Here is a 6,049-nt window from a genome sequence, read left to right on the forward strand (position 1 = left end):
AATAATGATGCCAAAAGATGCAAAGTTGATAATGAGAGTGCAACATATTTGTGGCACTGCCGTTTGGGTCATATCGGTGTAAAGCGCATGAAGAAACTCCGTAAAGATGGATTTTTGGAATCACTTGATTATGAATCATTTGATGCTTGCGAACCATGCCTTATGGGCAAGATGACTAAAACTCCATTCTCCGGAACAATGGAACGAGCTAGTGACTTATTGGAAATAATACATACCGATGTATCCGGTCGCATGAGTGTTGATGCTCATGGCGGCTATCATTATTTTCTGACCTTCATAGATGATTTGAGCAAGGTATGGTTATATCTACTTAATGAAATACAAGTCTGAAACATTTGAAAAGTTCAAGGAATTTCAGAGTGAAGCGGAGAATCATCGTATCAAGAAAATAAACTTTCTACGATCTGATCATGGAGGAGAATATTTGAGTTACAAGTTTGGCCTTCATTTAAAACAATGTGGAATAGTTTCATAGCTCACGCCACCTGGAACACCACAGCATAATGGTGTGTCCGAACATCGTAACCACAATTTATTGGATATGGTGCGACCTATGATGTCTATTACCATGTTACCACTATTGTTTTGGAGTTCTGCATTAGAGACAGCTACATTCACGTTAAATAGGGCACCATCGAAATCCATTGAGACGACGCCCTATGGAACTATGGTTTGACAAGAAGCCAAAGTTATCGTTTCTTAAGAGTTTGGGGCTGCGATGCTTATGCTTCAACCTGATAAGCTCGAACCCAAATTGGAGAAATGCGTCTTCATAGGATACCCAAAGGAAACTGTTGGGTACACTTTATATCACAGATCCAAAGGCAAGATATTCGTTGCTAAGAATGGATCCTTTCTAGAGAAGGAGTTTCTCTCCAAAGAAGTGAGTGGGAGGAAACTAGAACTTGATGAGGTAATTGTACCTTCTCCCAAATTGGAAAGTAGTTCATCACAGAAATCAGTTCCAGTGATTCCTACACCTATTAGTGAGGAAACTAATGATGATGATCATGAAACTTCAGATCAAGTTATTACCGAACCTCGTAGGTCTTCCAGAGTACAATCCACACTAGAGTGGTACGGTAATCCTATTCTGGAAGTCATGTTATTAGACCATGATGAACCTACGAACTATGAGGAAGCGATGATGAGCCCAGATTCCGCAAAATGGCTTGAGGCCATGAAATCTGAGATGGGATCCATGTATAAGAACAAAGTGTGGACTTTGGTGGACTTGCTCGATGGTTAGCAAGCCATAGAAAATAAATGGATCTTCAAGAGGAAGACGGACACTGATAGTAGTGTTACTATCTACAAAGCTTGACTTGTCACAAAAGGTTTTTGACAAGTTTAAGGTGTTGACTACAATGAGATTTTCTCAACTGTAGCGATGCTTAAATCTGTCCAAATCATGTTAACAGTTGCCATATTTTATGAAATCTGGAAAATGGATGTCAAAAATGCATTCCTTAAATGGATATTTCTTAAAGAAGTGTTGTATATGATGCAACCAGAAGGTTTTGTCAATCCTAAAGGTACTAACAAGGTGTGCAAGCTCCAGCAATCCATCTATGGACTGGTGCAAGCATCTCGGAGTTGGAATATACGCTTTGATGAGTTGATCAAAGCATATAGTTTTATACAGACTTGTGGTGAAGCCTGTATTTATAAGAAAGTGAGTGGGAGCTCTGTAGCATTTCTAATATTATATGTGGATGACATATTGTTGATTGGAAATGATATAGAATTTTCTGGATAGCATAAAGGGTTACTTGAATAAGATTTTTTCAAAGAAAGACCTCGGTGAAGCTGCTTACATATTGGGCATCAAGATCTATAAAGATAGATCAAGACGCTTGGTAAGATTTTTCAATGAGTATATACCTTGACAAGTTTTTGAAAGAGTTCCAAATAGATCCGTCAAAGAATGAGTTCTTGTCTGTATTACAAGGTGTAAAGTTGAGTAAGACTCAAAGCCCGACCACGACAGAAGATAGAAAAGGAATGAAAGTAATTCCCTATGCTTCAGTCATAGGTTTTATAAAGTATGACGTGCTACGTACCAGACCTATTGTGTACCTTGCCATGAGTTTGGCGAGGGGGTACAATAATGATCTAAGATAAGATCACTGGACAACGGTCAAAATTATCCTTAGTGAGGACTAAGGAAATGTTTCTCGGTTATGGAGGTGATAAAGAGTTCATCGTAAAGAGTTAGATCGATGCAAGCTTTTACACCGATCCAGATGACTCTAAGTCTCAATCTGGATACATATTGAAAGTGGGAGCAATTAGCTAGAGTAGCTCCATGAAGAGCATTGTAGACATAGAATATTTGCAAAATACATAACGACTCTAATTGTGACAGACCCGTTGACTAAACTTCTCTCACGAGCAAAACATGATCACACCTTAGTACTCTTTGGGTGCTAATCACATAGCGACGTGAACCAGATTATTGACTCTAGTAAACCCTTTGGTTGTTGGTCACATGGCGATGTAAACTATGGGTGTTAATCACATACATATGTGAACTATTGATGTTAAATCACATGGCGATGTGAACTAGATTATTGACTCTAGTGCAAGTGGGAGACTGAAGGAAATATGCCCTAGAGGCAATAATAAAGTTATTATTTATTTCCTTATTTCATGATAAATGTTTATTATTCATGCTAGAATTGTATTAATCAGAAACTTAGTACATGTGTGAATACATAGACAAAACATATTGTCCCTAGTATGCCTCTACTTGACTAGCTCATTAATCAAAGATGGTTATGTTTCCTAACAATAGACATGTGTTGTCATTTGATGAACAGGATCACATCATTAGGAGAATGATGTGATGGACATGACCCATCCGTTAGCTTAGCACTATGATCGTTATAGTTTCATTGCTACTGTTTTCTTCATGAATTATACATGTTCCTCAAACTGTGAGATTATTCAACTCTTGAATACCGGAGGAATACCTTGTGTGCTATCAAATGTCACAACGTAAATGGGTGATTATAAAGATGCTCTACAGGTGTCTCCAAAGGTATTTGTTGGGTTGGTATAGATCGAGATTAGGATTTGTCACTCCGTGTTTTGGAGAGGTGTCTCTGGGCCCTCTCGGTAATAGTCATCACTATAAGCCTTGCAAGTATTGTGACTAATGAGTTAGTTGCGGTATGAAGTATTATGGAACGAGTAAAGAGACTTGCCGGTAACGAGATTGAACTAGGTATGATGATACTGACGATCGAATTCGGGCAAGTAACATACCAATCACAAAGGGAACAACGTATGTTGTTATGTGGTTTGAACGATAAAGATCTTCGTAGAATATGTAGGAACCAATATGAGCATCCAGGTTCTGCTATTGGTTATTGACCGGAGATGTGTCTCGGTCATGTCTACATAGTTCTCGAACCCGTAGGGTCCGCACACTTAACGTTCGATGATGATTGGTATTATGAGTTTATGTGATTTGATGTACCGAAGGTTGTTCGGAGTCCTAGATGAGATCACGGACATGACGAGGATTATCGAAATGGTCAAGACGTAAAGATCAATATATTGGAAGGCTATATTCGGACATCGGAAAGGTTCCGAGTGATTCAGGTATTTTTCGGAGTACCGGGGAGTTACGGGAATTCACCGGGAGAAGTAATGGGCCTTATTGGGCTTTAGTGGAGAGAGGGGAGAAGGGCCAAGAGGTGGCGCGCGCCTCCCCCCTGCCCAAACCGAATTGGATAAGGAGTGGGGGCGCAACCACCATTTCCTTCTCTCTCTCTGTCCCTCTCTTTCCTTCTCTCCTACTCCGAATAGGGAAGGTAATCCTACTAGGACTTGGGAGTCCTAGTAGGACTCCCTATGCTTGGCGCGCCCCCTAGGTCGGCCGCCTCCTCCCTCCCTCCTTTATATACGGGGGAGGAGAACACCCCAAGGACACACAAGTTGATCTTTTAGCCATGTGCGGTGCCCCCCTCCATAGTTACACACCAAGATCATATCATTGTAGTGCTTAGGCGAAGCCCTGCGCCGGTAATATCATCATCACCCTTGCCACGCCGTCGTGCTGACGGAACTCACCCTCATCCTCAAATGGATCAAGAGCACGAGGGACGTCATCGAGCTGAACGTCTGCTGAACACGAAGGTGTCGTGCGTTTGGTACTTGATCGGTTGGATCGCGAAGAAGTTTGACTACATCAACCGCGTTATTGAAACGCTTCCGCTTTTGGTCTATGAGGGTATGTGGACACACTCTCCCCTCTCGTTGCTACACATCACCTAGATAGATCTTGCATGACCGTAGGAATTTTTTTGAAATTACCGCGTTCCCCAACAGTCGAGTCTTGTGGGGAAATGTGTGCAACCTCTATAGAGTGTATTAAACTAATCATGGTTAGCCGTGTCCTCGATTATGGACATCTTGAGTATCTGGAATTGGATATTATTGTTGATCTCATCACTCTTTAATTAATTGAATTGGGTTTAATGATGATACTTGGTAATTGGGTTTTGAGTTGGGGAAACCTTCTCAAACATTTTTGGTACAACTTGGGAGTAGTTAAATAAATTTATTCCTTTGTTGTAGGGAAAAACTAGCTTTATGCAAAACCATAAACTTAGACCCTCCACTAGCCAAATATTGCATATAGATATAGTTCTTGCATTTCATTGCTTTACAGTGTAATTCTGCCAGCATATTCAATGTGCTGACCTACACGACTACAATGTCTCATGTTGCAGACTACTCAGATGACGAATAAGGTGCAAAAGGTCGTTGTCGTGCACTCAGCTATGCCGTTGGAGTTGATGGACTCATTTACCTTCGAAGCTTCCGCAGTTATTTAGCTTAGATGGCCTCCAGCCATGATATTTGTGTAATCATACTCTTTATGAGGACTCGATGTAATAAGTGTGTGATTAAACTCTGTTATAATTCCTCGAGTACTGTGTGTGTCAGCATTACCGATCCAGGGATGACACTGAAACACAGAGACTTCGGTCCATTGGGATCGTGGTTGCTACAAAATGTTTATTATTCATGCTATAATTGTATTAACCGGAAACTTAGTACATGTGTGAATACATAGACAAAACATATAGTCCCTAGTATGCCTCTACTTGACTAGCTCATTAATCAAAGATGGTTATGTTTCCTAACCATAGACATGTGTTCTCATTTGATGAACGGGATCACATCATTAGGAGAATGATGTGATGGACATGACCAATCCGTTAGCTTAGCATTATGATCGTGGCTGTTTCATTGCTACTGCTTTCTTCATGACTTATGCAAGTTCCTCAGACTATATATGAGATTATGCAACTCCTGAATACCAGAGGAACACTTTGTGTGCCACCAAACATCACAACGTAAATGGGTGATTATAAAGGTGCTCTACAGGTGTCTCTGAAAGTGTTTGTTGGGTTGGCATAGATCAAGAATAGGATTTGTCACTCCATGTTTCGGAGAGGTATCTCTAGGCCCTCTTGGTAATACTCATCACTATAAGCCTTGCAAACATTGTGACTAATGAGTTAGTTGCGGGATGAAGTATTAGGAACGAGTAAAGAGACTTGCCGATAACAAGATTGAACTAGGTATTTGAGATACCGATGATCGAATCTCGGGCAAGTAACATACCGATGACAAAGGGAACAACGTATGTTGTTATGTGGTTTAACCCATAAAGATCTTCATAGAATATGTAGGAACCAATATGAGCATCCAGGTTCCGCTATTGGTTTTTGACCGGAAGTGAGTCTCGGTCATGTCTACATAGTTCTCGAACCCGTTGGGTCCTCATGCTAAACATTCGATGATGATCGCTATTATGAGTTTATGTGTTTTGATGTACCGAAGGTCGTTCGGAGTCTCAGATGTGATCACGGACATTGCGAGGAGTCTCGAAATGGTTGAGACATAAAGATTGATATATTGGAAGCCTATGTTTGGACGCCGGAAAGGTTCCGAGTGGATCGGGCATTTTTTCGGAGTACCGGGAGGTTACCGGAACCCCCCGGGGAGT

This window comes from Triticum dicoccoides, chromosome 6B (genome assembly GCF_002162155.2).
Source record: "Triticum dicoccoides isolate Atlit2015 ecotype Zavitan chromosome 6B, WEW_v2.0, whole genome shotgun sequence".
NCBI classification, from domain to species: domain Eukaryota; kingdom Viridiplantae; phylum Streptophyta; class Magnoliopsida; order Poales; family Poaceae; genus Triticum; species Triticum dicoccoides.